The following is an 18,609-nucleotide window of genomic DNA, read 5'->3' as shown; positions in this document are numbered from 1 at the left end:
AAAGTGATGTTCCAATGGGGTGTGATCCAAGATTTGAAAAAGTGGCTATGGAAGAAAGAAATATCATTACTGAGGACGAATAGTTTGAGGATGAAGATGTTTTCTCAGACGACTGTTTATTCTATGGACTTTCAGAGAAAATCAATCGCTCTTATATAGAGTATCAAGAAGAAATGGAAAGATCAAGAGCAAGAATTCAGAGAGCCATTCAAAGAAGGGAGAATAGAGAAGCAATAGAAGCATATCTTCAAACTAACAGGAAAGGAAATAAATGGGAAGAAATAAAGAAGAAAATGGACCAACCAGAAAGATATCATTACTCAGACCCTGGTAACTCTAATATGTTGATAACTGTGGAGCATTACAGAAAGGAATATGAAAACATCCATGAGTTCTATTATCAGTTCAGCAAAATAATTACCGGAATTACTGTGAACATTCTAAAGAATGGATGGAAGATCACTATCAATCACAGAGATAGTCTACAGATGAAGGTGTCTACCAGTGTCTTGAAGAAGCTGAACATTGTTGAACTATTTGTCTTAGCCTCAAAAATCCCATGGTTGAAATCAAATGAGAACGAATATTTCAGAGACAAACTTTGGAGAATGATGATGGATGTATCCCCTCAAGCCTTTATGTATCGATTTGTTATCAAAGTATTTATGGATGGCAGGATGCAAAACATCACCATGTCTGACCAACACATAAGAACCGTTCATTTTCTACAACTTACTTTCCTAGAAAGTCAATTCAGGAGCAAAAGAGCTAAACTGGAAGCTCCATGTGTTAAAAGATCAGAAGCAAATTATAAAGCTGCTGAAATTCTATATGCTTATAGGCTCAATTATAAAATGATCAGAGATACAGAGAAGGACATGAAGAAGGTTACAAGAGCGTATCATGAGATGGTGTTTATTAATGGAAAAACAGAAATTAATCTTCTGAAAAACAATGAACCCATAATCAGCACTGACAGTGAAGGGGAGCTAGTCTTCAAAATCAACAAGAGCAAGATCAGGATCAAAGACTTCAGGATAAGTAAATCAGACTCAATACAACAAGCCTTGATGGATTTCAAACTATCCACATGCAAGGAGGACAAGGTTTCTTTAATTCCTATCATTAAGATACTTGATGAAGTGATGGAAGAAGAATCAATCAATGACACTAAAAGAGTAAGAAGACATCCAAAAATGATAATATTTTTTGTAATGTCCAGAAAATCATCACTATTGTTTGATCTTGTTCCTAAATGCACTAAAGTCAAATATCTTGAGATAATGCTTCATGAGTTGAACAATCCACCTATAGTCAATGCACTTGAAATAGAAGCTTGTGATTGTGTGCAAGCTAGATTGAATGAGCTGAAAGAATCCCCCCTTCAGATCCTAAGAAGAAAGTCAATAAAAGAAAATCTGATCAGACTCAAGAAGGAGAAGGAAGCAGGAAGCAGGAAGCAGAAAAGAACAAGGATAAAGAAGACATAGAATATATATGTTCAGGCTAGAGGAACACTTCTTTGTAATTTATAACTTAAAGAAATCTGGACTTGAATATAATCCAGAATGTAGTTAATATCTTTATCTGTTTTGAGGTTGTATTTTTTCTTATTTTTATCAGTTGAGTTATTCTTAGGGATTTGCTTGTCGAACTCTAACAATCAAATAGGGGGAGATTGTAAAGCACAATATAATGTAACATATAATCGGGGAATTATAACTCAAAATAAAAACAGAAATAGATAAACAATATTAAACTGTGAAGTACAGGAACCCTATAGATGAAGACAGGATAAATACAAAGAACCAAAAGATGCAATTGACTCTTTAAGTCCTCAAAACAGATCATGGGAAGAAGTTCATTAATATGTTCAAGCAGCCATGAAGAATAAGACATCAAAGGAATTTAATCATCAGTTACATCAATTGACTTCAGGTGTTGCAGATCAAGGGTTCAGTGAAAAAAGCAATGGATATTCACAAATCTGTATCAGTTCAGAAACTCAAGACAAACTGAATTAGGTTCTCTCAATGCTAGTTGTTTGTGAACCAGACTAGTGCACCAAACAACAATGTTCAAGAAGGAATTTTGATTCAGTTATAGAAGAAAATGTTGATACAGTGAAGAATGGTTAAACAGAAGCAAAAACATTCTAAGGCAGAATACTCTTCATTCTGGTCGCTATAGAAGTGTAAGTACTTCTACAAGCTGGTCGCCATAGAGAAATTCCTCTAAGGCAACACAGTGGTCACCATAGAGAATTACTCTAAGGCACCACACTGGTCGCCATAGAGATGTTCCTCTAAGGCAACACAGTGATCGCCATAGAGAATTACTCTAAGGCACCACACTGGTCGCCATAGAAAACTCCTCTAAGGCACCACAGTGGTCGCCATAGAGAATCACTCTAAGGCACCAGTGATTGCCATAGAGCATCACCAGTCGCCATAGAGCAACACAAGCTACTGGTCGCCATAAAAGAGTAAACAGAGAATGTACAAGTCGCCATAGAACAATTGTGATATTCAGTGAATCAAATGCAGCAAATTCAAATGTTTGTGTGGACACAGTAATGCCACATATCCAATCAATTTGAAAGACTACATTAGCAGCTAAATGAATAGAATTCATTTTCAGTTATCTTCTTCAGCTTTCAACAGAGTGTTTACAGGAGCTCCATTAAAGAACCTCATTTATTAAGCTTGTAAATATATTGTTATGCTGTTGAATTTATTGTAGCTAATCAATTTATTGATTAGATTGTAGCAACCTCAAGGATTATATTAATAAAATGACATACTCCTCGAATTGTTTTGTGTCCAATTTAATTCCATACTTTTAACAAAGAACTTGTAAAGAATCGAAAAGATTGTAGGTATCGTATTCAACCCCCCTTCTACGATATGTTGGGACTAACAAATTCTCCCGCTAGATCAGTGTCTTTAAGTCAAAATAAATGGGTTGCACCACCTTTGGGTGTTATTAATTAAATGTTGATGCCTCAAAGACAGAATCAGGGTGGGTGCATTTTGGAGTTGTGGCTAAAGATAGTGAAGGCAGAGTTCTCTTTACATCTACCAGGCAAGTTCGAGCTTGGTGGTCGGTTCAAATTGCTGAAGGGAAGGCTGTCATGATGGCCATTCGGCTTGGGTATCAATGTATCTTTCAAAATATCATTGTTGAATTTGACTCACATGTGCTAATCTCTCGACTCTCGAATGATGTTATATAGTTCTCCAATATTGATTCAGTCCTCGAAGACATTATTTCCCTAAGCAGATCCTTTGTTTCTATAAGTTAGTCTCATTTGAAGGGAGAAGAAAATGTAGTTGCTCACCAATTAGCAAAAATAGTGCCATGTAGAGTAGAACAAATATGGAACGATCAATTTTTAGAGAGGTTCAACCTCAGATATCATTTCACTTAATAAAAGTTGGCTTGTGTTTCAAAAAAAAAAGATTGTTAAAATTTAATACATAACTAGAATAATAACCCGTGCGAGGCATGAGCTATTTTCTAGCAATGTTTCGTAATGTATAGGTTATAATTTTTGAATTTCAGTTTGTGCGGGTTTTGTTAGAAAATAAAATGTATTGTCCTTTATTATTTATTTCAAAATGTACGAAAAATGTCACTCGAAACAACTTATACTAAATAATTGTTTAGATCGTTGAGTGATGAAATATTGTGCAGTGTTTACAGTTTTTCTTTTCAGTAGGGGTGTGCAGTGTGCACGGGTCGGTTCAGATCGATTTTTATCGGAAATCGTTAACAAACCGTGTATGTCAATTCAGTTCAGTTTTTAGATATTAACCGTAATTGAACCACTCGAAACTGTTATTGTAGGTTCGGTTAACTATTTATCGGGTTCGATTTTTTTGGTTTTTATTTTTTAATTAATCATTTAATATAATACTAAAAATATGTATAGGTGACATTTTACCTTTTTAAGAATTCATCAACAGAACAATATTATATAATATTTATCTACCACTGACATGGTATATGTGAATTTAAGACTACTGTAGTTCTGCAAATGCCAATATATAATCCCATTTTCAAATCAAAGATTGTAGTCCACAATAACCCTATACAAAATAGAACATTTTTCAAATTTTAATATAAACATAAGTGTCAAATACTCATTTATGTATAAAACAAATAAATGCATATATAATTATTATATATATAATATTATATATTTTAAAGGAATATGAGCGGTTAGGTTTTCCGGTTCGGTTATAGAGGTGAAACCGTAACGATACCAAACCGTTCCATCGGTTGCAGTTATTTTTGGTTATTATCAGTTTCAATTTTTTCGGTTTGGTTTTTCGATTTTCCAGTCCGATTTCGGTTTGTTCGTTTTTTTTGCCCAACCCTACTTTTAAGGATTTGATGATTATGCTAACAATAGATATTTTGAATATATGTGATATTTGAGTTAAAGATTTGTCGATACTAATTGTAATTTGTATAAGTCCAATATTTATAGGTATTTGGAATCGACAATATCTCAGTCCAATTTCAGTGATCTCATATTAAAGTGTCAGTACAAGGTTGTTATATTTACTGCAGCGTCGTGTACATTATAATATAGGTATATCAAATGAGATATATGTATTTTAGAATATGTCATAATTTTGGTCGTGTTGATATATGTTAGACATAGATTGTTTTCTAGTATATGGATTAATATAACGTTAATTTAATTGTTGTCAGACTTTTATTCCTGAATGATTTCAACCTTTTTCCATATACTAATTCAGTAATAATATTTATTTATTTTCAAGCCTGAGCCTTTAATCTGATCTGATAGGTTTGAGACTACATTGAAATCAACTGGGTTTATATCTTCTTCCGGCAAGCACACATTTGTCCAAGTTAGTAATTTATTACATATTAGTTACTGTATTGATCTTATAAAAATATCAAACACATTTAATTTATTAATATAAAACATTCTGTTATTGATTTGATCTCTTCGTCATACTCATAATTCAATTTGACTAAACTTATACTTCCTGAATCGGTTCATATAGCCAAATGACGAACAATTTTCAAAAAAGGGGCCAAATTTCGAATTCAAATTAAGCTGAAGTATTTCAAGTTCTTTTTTAAAATAAATTGGGTCAAATTATGATTTAATTTATGTAAAAAAGGTTCAAAATATATTTTTAAACATAAAAATTATTAATAAGAAGGGTAATGATTTGTTGATGTATTATATTTGAACTTATATTTGAATTCAATTTATTGAAATTAACTCCACATATAATACAGTATTTATGTTTAAAGTTAAATAAAATGTCTCAATTTTGAATGACACTCACATTTATATATATGTATGGTGAAAAACACAAGTGATAATTTGTTGTAGCGGTTTAACGATGTATTGGTGAATTAGAATAATTAGGTTGAATCCGGATGATAAACAAATCGGTAAATCTGTTATTTCTCGAGAATAAAATATTTCACTAATATTATGGTTATGTTGGACTATTATATATAGAAAATATTGAATTTTAAACCGTTTTTTTAATCAATTTTAATTTTAAAATGTTATAATTTGAGACAGAATTTAATACATAGAGTCGATTTAGATTAAAAAATTGAATTTTTTTTATTCTAAAAGCGTAACTTACAAATTCATGCAGCAAATTACCTGTTTAAAAAACCTACTTGAATTACTATTATTTAAATTGTGATTGACCTGTAAATGAAACACCTACCAACAACAAAACAATAACCCAGAAAAATCATGAATACGTCGTCTATTATTAAATTTTAGAAGGTTAGAAGAACTAAAGAGGACATACATGATAAATGACATGGACTATCCCGAGGCCCAAAATCGGCCCAACTCCACATAATACTAGTAGCCCAACCAGATTTATTGAAGCCACCAACAATCGGAGTAATCACCATTCGCCGGAAAAGAATCGGAAGTGAGGTCAACACTCTTTCTTCATTTATTACTCTATGTATAATGGTGTACGTTTATTACCTGTATGCATTGAAGCTTAAATCGATTTTTAATTGGTTATAATGAAATTAACCTTGTCGAATTTCGTTTTTTACTGATGAATTTTACCTTGATTAATTTGTTGAGGGGAAAAATTAAATAATTATGTAGAAATCGTGAGTCATTTTTGCAATGCTTTTCATAACTTATTTTGATCATAGCTACAATTTTAAGTTGTTCCTTATCATATTTGTGTTCGTTTGTGAATGAATATTTGTAACTTTTAATTTTTAAGCCATGTTTGTAATTATTTTAACTACGTTTCTTGGCTTAATGTTCTTTCCCGTTAATCGTTGTAGGGGATGAAATCTGTGATATAATTTGGTCGAAATGTAAACATTATTAGCTAGAACTAGACATGTACTTAAATGCGTTTTTATTTATTTATTTTAAGAAATCAGAAGATCATTTTGAATGCTGGCCTTTTTGGTAAAAATATATGTGTTTACATCATTTACCGAATATAAAGATTTAAAAAATGTCATTAGTTTTCTTTGGAAATTTTGTGTTTCTGAATTAAATTTTAATCACCCCTTGTCTTTTAAGTACAGGGTAACTCTGCTCCCGCTCGCTCCTGTGCCCTTTCTCTTTATCCTATATTTTTTTAATGATGGCTGCTACATGTCATTGGACATTGTGTGCACTTTCTAGTCTTACATGCTGATATAGTATAGTTTTTGAAAACAGATGCCATCACCGATGCAGTGACTATGAAAGAGTAAAGTAAGTTATGGTTTTTTAGAGAAGTATACTGCAGTTGTAATTAGAAATCATTTTAATCATGTGTCAGAGTGTTTAATTGGTTAAGCAGCAAATACTCAGTTCGCCAATCGCCGGCAGTGGAGAGCTCCGTTGATTATTAATGTTCTTATTAATGTATCAAAGGAGATTTGAAAATTGATGGTAGGGAAAAACTATCGCTGCATATCATTTTTTGTTTTGTCCATCAATACACCTGCTGAATTAACTAAAATGAAAGACCGGTGCATATGCTCTAATGGTCGAATATGAAAAATAATCCATTCCATGGGATAATAGAGTTCACTTCATTAAAAACCGATGATTGGCGTTGGTCATAACTGATTTAAATAACTAGGTATTATATATTAATATGTACATATGGGAACATTTATTTATTGAGAAACAGTTGTGCAATCCGATGTGAATTGAAGACAGGATGATGATAACCTAGTACTATTGGTTTGCTGAACCACTGCCCCAAATTTTGTTTGGATTCCTAGTAGATAAATGCATAGATTAGAAGCTACAAAGCAAGTTGTAGAGATGCATAGAATTGATTTTTTAGGGCAGTTAGCTGCGATTGTAGTTAGTAATCATTTTAATCACGTGTCAGAGTGTTTAATTGGTTAAGCAGCAAATACTCAGTTCGCCACTAAGCAAGTGAAATTGTTGAATCACAATTGACGGCTCAGGTTACATACAACACCTAGCTACAATGATCATCACTATTACCATGACACATATATTGTTAATTACCTTGAATATGGAATGAGTAATACTTTTGGGGCAGGTAAAACCAATAGAGGATAATGAGGCAATTGGTCTATGAAAGCCGCTATATATTTCAGGCCTCTCTGAATAAAATGTGATTAGTAGTGATGGTTGAAAACAAAATAGTATTTATTCCATGGGAGTTATAGTCATAGAGTTCACTTTAAGAAACAGATGATTGTTGTTGCCAGAACTGATCTAAATAACTAGGTATTATTTCTTGATATGTATGTATAGGGACATCTAATAATTCAAACAGTTGAGCAATCTTAGGTGATTAAAGACATGATGATGATAAACTAGTACTATAGGTTTGCTGAACTACAGTCCCAAATTATTTTAGATTCATAATAGATAAATGCATAGATTAGAAGCTAGAAAGCAAGTTGTAGAGATGGGCTGAGAACTAGAGCGCACAATGATTGGTTATTTTTATTTCCTGCTGACGGAGCAGACAGTGATGCCTGAATCTCCCTTCCTATGTGTGTAGTTGCATATAATTGTATATGTTAAAATTATATAAGTAATTACAGGTTGACCAGAGATTAAGTATTTAAGTGAGCATTATTATTTGATTAAGAGACAATCTTATAATGAATTTTGTTTCACTAATAATGTTTTGTCGCTAGTAAATGAAGTTTTTCTGTCTAAACCATTCTTTCAGTGAACTCTATCTATGTAATCATTGGTCTGTTTCCTGCATTCCTATGTGCCATGCTGAAGCTTGTTGACGCAACTTATTGTATGCAAAGGGGAATTTATAGTACAAATACCTTACATGTATTATGTATAGCATGCATAAATGCATTACTGCTTTTAAAACTAAGGCAAGTCTTTGACAATTTTTTACTGTATATGACTCATTGACGTGCATCTAAAAGAGACCTTTTCTAGTGCTGTTACATTGTGTTATTAAAAGATTTTGTCTGAGATTTAACCTCCAGAAGTCCATTTATCGGTTTGGTAATGAGATTCTCAAGATATAAGGTGGGAAATGCAAATCTTTGAAGAGATTGATTGAAAATACAGCTGTCTGTGTGGTCTCATCGTTCCTTTACTATGGAAAAAAAGCAAGCTTTTAATTACATTGTTAAAGTTGAATTTATTAAGGGTATCAGAAATAAAAAGATAAAGGTACAATAACTTAAAGCAAAAGAGAGAAAGTGTTTCATCCACTGATTGCGGTAGAAAATGCAGGTGCCCTATTTTCTTTGATGATTTACTTTTGAACTTGTGAAACTGTGAATAAAAGATGTTCTACCATACTGTATTATTGTTTCTAGTATTCGGTTAATTATCAATTTGTCTTCAGAGGCCCGCTGGAGTATGGGGAGGTACAAGCTGTTAAAGGAAAGTAACTGATTCACAGTTTGCAAGTTTGTGCGGGAATGGCCTACTATAGTTCAGGACACTAAACTAAATCAAGATATGATTGATCAGGTATTCTGGTATTGGAACTTGAATGAATAGAGATGAAATTCGCAGGCCTGAGAAAAATCAGCTGAAAATCTTATTGAACAATTATGCCAAAAGAACTTATATATTGTTTGGCAATCTGGCATGCTTTAAAATTCAAGCACACACAGAGACAGAAAATCAGTTAAAATCGTATTGAACAAGTTAGTCAGAAAACCTTTTATTTGGGGATAATCTTACACAAATGATCTTGGAAAGAAAGTAGCTACTGGACGTATTGTTATTATCTGATTTATTTATTTATCAATATTCCTCAAGTGACAGTAATAATTTGGATTCCGCTGCAAGTTTTTTAATCTATTATATTCAATTATCAATGTTTCTTTTTTTTTTCTTGCTGCAAGTGCTTATTCTACTTGTGATTTCTTTTTTTCCCTCGGAGAACCTGTTTGCATTGGAAGCACTTGGACAAATCTGATGTGGCAAGTTGGCGATGAAGGCAAGGAGCCCGTCACATTAATGACACTGTAATGATTAGCTCATGTATGAGCAAGCTCACATTTATATTTTGGTACTGTTTTCTGGATTTATTATCGATCTGGAGATCCTTGAAGTTTGAAATGGTGTATTTGAACGGATATGAATACTTTAGTTTTCCGCGATGCACTTGGTGTTGAGTTGAACTTGTGCAGGTGCGCTTAAAACACATCCCAGGATGTAAATATATGGTGTATTATTGTTCAATTTAGTTCACATAAAGCTGTGTAAATGGAATTATATTTCAACGGAAGGGTAGTTATAAAAGTAAAGCATATTTAGCTTCCTACACATTCCGGCGAAAGGGAAACTATTGTTTTGATGCCAAAATTTCAGTAATGGAAACTGATGGGAATCTTGGCAAACGAATTCCTTTGTATAGTTTGGCAATAATTACAGAGAATAAGAAATCTATATACTCTTACTGTTCTTCTCTTCTTGATTCTGTGGATGGTGGGGGAGTAGGAAAGATTTGCATAGCATAACTGATTATGAATTGACAAATGAAACAGAAATCAGATATGAACCTTGATACATGCTCTTGGGCATAATTAGAATATTTGTTTGAGTTACTTTTCAAGGTGGCAACACAAAGCACTGGGAAAATCCTGGAAAGGCCCACCAAATGTGATCATGCAACAATGTACCTTCACAGGGATGGACTATACATGTATACTTTCTGAAATCACCCTGAACTGACTCTCTAAAGAGAGTGGGGAGTTATATCGCTTATTTATATAAACTTCAATTTATCATTTGTACTATAAACCAGTGGGACCTTGATTGGGCCTTTGTCCTTGGGGAACCTCCTCTACTAGGCCCCTTGCCAAACAGACCGATCCTACTCTAGGCTCTACTATCTACCATCTCTATATGTTTTCCATAATAATTATCGAATATATGGAACTTTGAACATTATTTATACTAATTTCTAGTTATTCTTGGGATCCAATGCCCATACAATATCTGATGTGCATGTCTTTGCACCATGAATACCATGATTTTGTACAATTTTTCTCTTTCAATTAGCAGAAATGTTCATATTTATCTTCCTATTTTATTTCTTTCCGGATCGTATAATTGTGTTGTGATAGCACGTGATGCTAATTTAGATATTGTTAAAAAGGAGTAAGCAAATAAAATGTCATCCGTAGGTCCTTAACCTTCAAACCAGTTCCTTTAGTAGCCCAAAATTAAATCACCACGAGGCCCATGAAGGAGCCCCTTCTGGTCCTTCTTACCCCATTGTTAGGGGTGAAAAAAATCCGACCAAACTCCAAAATCGACACAATCTGCCTTTTATTTCGACCGACGGAGCCGAATTATTCAAAACCAGAATTTTAATTGGTTTAAATTTTTTTTCAACCCGAATATAATGGGTTGGGTCAAGGTTCAAAAAATTTAAACCCTTATTAACCCAACCCGATTTTTTGATTATAGTATTATTATTAGAAATTTTAATTTATGTATTTATTGTCATAAATAATATATTTGAAATAAAATAATTATTTTACGGGTAATACACCATAAATTATTGACTTTAAACTAGAAGAGTACACGGTATATATACTATTCAATAATTTTTATCTTTTGTTAAATTATGGTGTACACTTCAACTTTTGATTAAAATTATTTGTAATTTTGACTCTTAAAAATATTTAAATAGTTTTATTCGAGTTTTAACCTGAACCAACCCGACCCAATATATAAAGGTTGGGTTGGGTTGAAAATAATTTTTTCAGTTAACGGGTTCATTTTTTAAAAACTGAATTAATTGGGTTGGTTTGATTTATTATCTCTAAATCGCCCAACCCGATCCGCGTTCACCCCTAGCTATTGGATTATGACAACTTGCATACACATCATGCAAGATGTCCTCCCTCTGACACGTGTCGTCTTCTCCTCTTTGTATCACTCCTAAACTCTATTTACTTTAAGACGTGTCCTCTTCTTCTCTTCAATCACACCTCAAATTCATGTCTCGTCTTCTCCTCTTCTATTCGGTCCTCAAATTACGAAATTGGTGCAATATGCCCTATAGCCTTACTAGAAGCCATAAAAATAAGTAAATGTTTGAAAGTTTGGGTACAATTTTTTAGTTTCCCTGTATATGTTTTTAATTTCTATTCTGTTTGAAAATAAATGTTATAAAAAACGCATTAAATGGGGGTTTAAGTGAAATCGATGATAAAAATATTTTAATTAGTACAAAATCGGATTGTTAAGCGTTTAGTAAAGTTTAAGCAGGTTTAAACGATTTTAAGCGGAATTAAGTGGATTTTGACCGTTTAAGCGTTTTTTGACCAAATTAAATGGGGACTAAAAATAATTATAAAAAGAAAAATATTATTTTTAAAAGAAATGTAATTTGATATTTTTAAATTTTACTTGTATTTTTTAAAGTAATTATGATTTTATGAATGATCATTTTATTGATTTATGATAATATGTGAATGTTATCTCTTTATTCAAAAAATATTTATTATATATATATATTTATTTATAATCCGATCCGCTTTTAAAATCGCTTAAGCGTCCGATTTAACGCTTAACCGCTAGAAAGGTGACCTCACTACTTATGTTCGCTTTGCACTTTTTACAACACTTTAAATATAAGTTATTTTAATTTTTTAAACATATTTTTACGTGAATAAAAAAGATAATTCTATTAATAATATTTAAATCTTTTTTTTCGAATAAAATAATAAAAGTTAAATTTCAATTCAAAAAAAGGAAATTTAAAAAATTATATGTGAAGGTATAGCTTTTATACGCAGTAAAATATGTGAAAAAAGTTAAAAGAAACATCTAATTTGACAAAGGTGGAGTATTATTTACGCGCTGAAATACAAGTGAATCATGTTGCTTACCTAGACAGACCTGCATGTATAATTGAGCGATATCATGTCGTTACGCCTAGATCCTTTTCTTAAGAAGGAACGACCTTTGGCCAGCCATGAATGTTCACAAACGTCTTTCGGCTGCAACCTAAAAAGAAAAGAAAGAGAATGTGAGTGATTATCCCCCGATTCTCCTTCGGTATGAGAATAAGTGATCTCGATGTAGAATAAGTTCTGGGAATATAAGAAAATATAGAGAATATGAAAGTGTATGAATAGAATTATTCTTACTTTCCCTGGGATATTTATACTCAAACTTGTATTGAATGTTCGTCTGTTATGCATAATGTTCGTCTGTTATGCATAAAACACGGACGAACGTTGGAGGCGTGATCCTCGGGGACGTTTTAATTCCTTTTTAATAATGCCTTAGTCGTAGCGAGCCTTCGGTCCATGAGCACATTGGGCCTTCGACCCAATGGTATGGTCGTCTAATGGATCTTTGTGTTGGAAAATATGGGTATAAGTCCCATATTGGTAAGTCATATTTTTGAGCATTATGACTAAAAGATGTGTGAGATATGATGATATTCTCTTAATAATGGAAATTATTATTTTCCATTAGAATTTGGCTCAAATATTATGGCATAAATTAATTTGATTTTGTTTCAGATTAATTGATATGGTGTATGTCTTGATATATTTAATCTGATTCTGTTTCAGATTATTTATGGAATAGAGTAGCTTGCAAGTATTACACTGATTCCATAATTAATGATATTTAATTATGGAAAAGAGTAGCGCACAAGTCTATCTACACCTATATAAACACCTCTAAGGCGTTAGGGTTAGACACACCAAAAACATATTCGCCTCTAAATACAAATCTCTCTCTCTCAGTGATAGTTTCGTGCCCGTTCAAGCTCGCTGAAGGTGCTCGTTATCCGTAACGCCGCCGCTACCTCGTTTTATCCTGGGAGGCTATCGACTCGCACATACGGTGAGAGGCGAAATAGCTTTAAGGAGACAGTTTTTACTGGACTCGAGGATCTCTCTTCTGTTTATATCTTTTCTTCCTCCGTTTGATTTCGTTTACTCACGCACACACTTGTTTGATTATTTGTATTAATCGCAGATTGTTCATCGAATCGTTCACAGTTTGGTTCTCCATCGATCTGTTACTCAACAAAACAAGCAGATACAGATGTATCAGTCACAGATGTATATAAAATAAATAGCTTTAAGATTGTGAAAACAATCTGCGATTAATACAAATAATCAAACAAGTGTGTGCGTGAGTAAACGAAATTAAACGGAGGAAGAAAAGATATAAACAGAAGAGAGATCCTCGAGTCCAGTAAAAACTGTCTCCTTAAAGCTATTTCGCCTCTCACCGTATGTGCGAGTCGATAGCCTCCCAGGATAAAACGAGGTAGCGGCGGCGTTACGGATAACGAGCACCTTCAGCGAGCTTGAACGGGCACGAAACTATCACTGAGAGAGAGAGATTTGTATTTAGAGGCGAATATGTTTTTGGTGTGTCTAACCCTAACGCCTTAGAGGTGTTTATATAGGTGTAGATAGACTTGTGCGCTACTCTTTTCCATAATTAAATATCATTAATTATGGAATCGGTGTAATACTTGCAAGCTACTCTATTCCATAAATAATCTGAAATAGAATCAGATTAAATATATCAAGACATACACCATATCAATTAATCTGAAACAAAATCAAATTAATTTATGCCATAATATTTGAGCCAAATTCTAATGGAAAATAATAATTTCCATTATTAAGAGAATATCATCATATCTCACACATCTTTTAGTCATAATGCTCAAAAATATGACTTACCAATATGGGACTTATACCCATATTTTCCAACAATCCCCCACATGGGTGAGATTGGTGATCTTAGTAGCACACACCAGACAGACAGACAGACATGGAGTTTGATTTGGTGATAGTTTCTTCGATCAGATATAGCATACGATAGGTAGAGAATGCTCCTTGAACCTTCGCTCGAGTAAGCATACCGACTTTACTGGTAGACAGTAGACGTGCTTGTCCTTGAACTGTTCGACCGTTTATGTAAACGATGATATACTTATCACTATATCGTTTCTGACTCGTTCAGCTCTCATGAGTATGTCCATTTTGGCCATGGAACATCGTCCTGGTTCTGCAGAAGTTTCTAAAGAATTGTGCCTCGCAATTCTCCTTTGAAGCGGCCCCACTTCTCTCCCACATAGGTGATCTTTATCTTATAGAGTAACCCGCGTTTACTCAACTGAATTCCATGCGTTCACTCCTGAGCTCCATGTATTCATCAAAGATCATTAAAAGCTCAAAGTTTAACCTCGTACCTTACGGGTCTCACTGTTTCCTCATCATAGGAACAGGCCAGGGGTTACCCCCACAGTGATTTGGTCATCATGATTTAGTTGTCCCATTGAACCAAGTTCTTGGGATCTCCAGTCAGCAATGGTTGGGTGTCCACCATGATGCCATTAAGCAATAGGCTTAAGGCCCATCCCTCTCGATGATTTCTCAACCACTTCTCTTGATAACCCTTTGATTAGTGGATCCGCGATATTATCCTTTGACGGTATATAGTCAATAGTGATAATTCCGGTTGAGATCAATTGTCTAATGGAACTGTGTCGTCGTCATATATGACGAGACTTTCCATTATACATCGTGCTCTGTGCTCTGCCAATAGCGGATTGACTATCACAGTGAATCCCTATTGCAGTTACAGGCTTTGGCCATCTTGGAATATCCTCCAGAAACTGACGTAGATATTCAGCCTCTTCGGCGCATTTATCTAGTGCCACAAACTCAGCTTCCATCGTGGAATGAGTTATCACCGTTTGTTTTGAGGATTTCCATGATATTGCCGTTCCAGCTAATGTAAACACATAGCCACTCGTAGACTTAAGTGCTTTCTTGCTAGATATCCAATTTGCGTCAGTATATCCTTCTAATACTGCGGGGTATCTGCCATAGTGCAGTCCATAGTCTTGAGTTCCCCTCAAGTACCTTAGTACCCTTATAATCGCTTTCCAGTGATCAGCTCCCGGATTACTCGTAAACCTACTCAACTTGCTAATTGAGTATGCAATGTCTGGTCTTGTACAACTCATGAGGTACATCAGACTACCAATTATCCTCGAGTATTCCAATTGGGAAACAGCTACACCTTTGTTCTTGGATAGGTGCAAAGTCATATCCACAGGTGTCCTAGCTTTCTCAAAGTCATCCTTAAGAAACTTCTCAAAGATCTTGTCAACATAATGTGGTTGACTTAATGCGAGACCCTCTGATGTTCTAGAAATTTGAATTCCCAGAATAACATTTGCTAGTCCCATATCTTTCATGTCGAACCTTGATTTCAACATGTCCTTTGTAGATTTGATAACTTTATCATTGCTTCCAGCAATAAGTAGATCATCTACATATAGTGTCATCATGACATAGCCATTGTCATTCTCCTTGACATAGCTGTTCTCGTTATCCTTGTAATAGGCACAGCTATCACATTCATTGATTTTAAAACCATTGGCCAGCACGACCTCATCAAATTTTTCATGCCATTTCATAGGCGCTTGTTTCAAACCATACAATGATTTCACCAATCTACACACTTTCCTTTCTTGTCCTGGGACAACAAACCCTTCAGGTTGTTCCATATAGATTTCTTCATCTATGTCTCCATTTAGGAAAGCTGTTTTCACATCCATTTGATGTATAGTTAGATTACGCATTGCAGCAATAGCAAACATCATCCTTATGGACGTTATTCTCGTTACAGGAGAATATGTATCAAAGTAATCAAGTCCTTTTTGTTGCTTGTATCCTTTAATTACAAGTCTGGCCTTATACTTATCAATAGTGCCATCAGTTTTCAACTTCTTCTTGAAAACCCACTTGCTACCTAATGGTTTGCAACCAGTTGGCAAGTCCACTAATTCCCAAGTATGATTTTGCATAATTGAATCAACTTTATTCTTGATGGCCTCTTTCCACATAGGCCCATCAGGTGAGGTAACCGCCTCCTTATAAGTTTTTGGGTCACCTTCTTCGAGCAAATAGGTCATAAAATCAGACCCATAGGATTTCTCCGTTCGTTGTCTTTTGCTCCTTCTCACTACCCCCACATTTTCGTCTTTACTTTCGTCACTCTCATTATCGTCATCTACAGACTCATGAGATCGTTTAGACGTCGTAGGTTGTTGGTTTCCTGGATTACAGGGAAACATCGTCTCAAAAAATGAGGCATTCCTTGATTCCATAATGATATTCTTTTGAATATCAGGAATCTTGGATTCATGAACAAGAAACCGATATGCAGTGTTATGTGGAGGATATCCGATGAAGACACAATCCACAGTCTTAGGACCTATCTTCACCTTCTTCGGTGTAGGGATCAGTACCTTTGCAAGGCACCCCCACACTTTCAGGTGTTGGTAACTTGGTTTCTTTTTCTTCCAAATTTCATAAGGACTTACATCCTTATTCTTGCGCATCGTAATATTTAAAATATTATTTGCGCTTAAGATGGCTTCTCCCCACATCGATTGTGGGAGCCCAGAGCTTAACAACATCGCATTCATCATCTCTTTCAGAGTGCGATTCTTCCTTTCAGCCACACCATTTGACTGAGGGGAGTATGGTATAGTGACCTCATGGATTATACCATGTTGTGAACAGAATTCCCCAAACGGTTCAACATATTCACCTCCACGATCACTTCGTATCGTTTTGATTTTCTCAGTTTGTTGTGTCTCAACTTCTTCCTTATAGATTTTAATTTTATCTATAGCTTCGTCTTTGCTTTTCAACAAATATACATAGCAGTATTTTGTACAATCATCAATGAATGTAATAAAATACTTGTTTCCTCCTCTTGTTGGAGCGAATTTTAAATCACATATGTCGCTATGTATTAGGTCTAGCACTTTGGTATTCCTTTCCACACGTTTAAATGATGATCTCGTTAATTTTGCCTCAACACAAGTCTCACACTTATGTTTTGGATCGATAGTAAGTTTAGGTATGTATTCTTTTGCACTTAAACGTCGTAAAGTGTCATAATTTACATGTCCTAATCTAGCATGCCATAAATTAGGAGACTCAAGCAAGTAAGCAGAAGAATTCTTCATTTCATTATCGTCCTTAACATACATTACATTGAGCTTAAAAAGCCCATCAGTTAAATAACCCTTGCCTACAAACATACCACTCTTAGACAAAATAACTTTATCTGACTCTATTATAATGCGAAAGCCATGCTTATTCAACAGAGAACCAGACACAAGGTTCTTGCGAATATCAGGCACATAAAGTACATTCTTCAAAGTCAGATTCTTCCCAGAGGTCATCTTCAGGATCACCGTGCCTTCACCCTCAATGGTAGAAGTTGTTGAGTTCCCCATGTAGAGCTTCTCACCAGCATCGGAAGCTTTGAGGCTAGAGAAAACCGCCTTGTCTGAGCAAACATGCCTAGTATCACCAGTATCAATCCACCATTCACGTGGATTAGAACCGACCAGGTTCACTTCAGAGACCGTAGCACAGAGGTCTATGTCACCCATCTCCTTGGAGATATTCTCTACCATGTTTGCTTCTTTCTTCTTGTTGGGCTTCTTGGGCTTCTTGCAGTCAGAAGACCTATGACCAACTTTATCACAGTTGTAGCACTTCCCTTGAAATTTCAACTTCGAAATCCCTCCCTTGGGTGCCAGCTTTGCCCCTTTACCAGAATTAGCCTTCTTGGGCTTGGAGCTTTGAGCATGCTCCACCATGTTTGCCTTCTCAGTGGCAACGTTAACTTTCTTCTCGGACCCTCTGTTGTCTTCTTCAATACGAAGTCTAACAATAAGATCCTCCATAGACATCTCCTTTCGCTTGTGCTTAAGGTAGTTCTTGAAATATTTCCATCCAGGTGGAAGCTTTTCAATAACAGCAGCAACTTGGAAAGACTCACTTATGACCATTCCCTCAGCATGAATGTCATGAATGATCACCTGCAGTTCCTGCACCTGACTGACCACAGTCTTAGAGTCTGCCATCTTATAATCAAGAAAGCGGCCAACAATCCACTTCTTTGCCCCAGCATCCTCGGTTTTATACTTATGGTCAAGTGACTCCCATAAGACCTTAGCTGTTGGCTTCACGCTGTATACGTTATACAACGAGTCAGACAAACAATTTAACACATAGTTCTGACAGATGTAGTCGGAGTGCTTCCAAGCATCAGCAGCATACACAGTC

The 18,609-nt window shown here is 34.7% G+C and overlaps 1 long non-coding RNA gene across 1 annotated transcript; it reads left to right on the top strand.

Annotated features, from left to right (window-relative positions):
- Positions 1 to 5,731: 5,731 nt before the first annotated feature.
- LOC141712544 (uncharacterized) lies at positions 5,732 to 9,914 on the top strand. Its single transcript, XR_012571622.1, has 2 exons — positions 5,732 to 5,953; positions 8,850 to 9,914. It is a non-coding gene; the product is annotated as an uncharacterized LOC141712544 (long non-coding RNA).
- Positions 9,915 to 18,609: the final 8,695 nt, after the last annotated feature.

The sequence above is a fragment of the Apium graveolens genome, chromosome 3 (genome assembly GCF_009905375.1).
Source record: "Apium graveolens cultivar Ventura chromosome 3, ASM990537v1, whole genome shotgun sequence".
Taxonomy (NCBI): Eukaryota; Viridiplantae; Streptophyta; class Magnoliopsida; order Apiales; family Apiaceae; genus Apium; species Apium graveolens.
The sequence above is the reverse complement of the archived record's forward strand: the minus strand, read 5'-3'. Positions and strand labels throughout refer to the sequence as shown.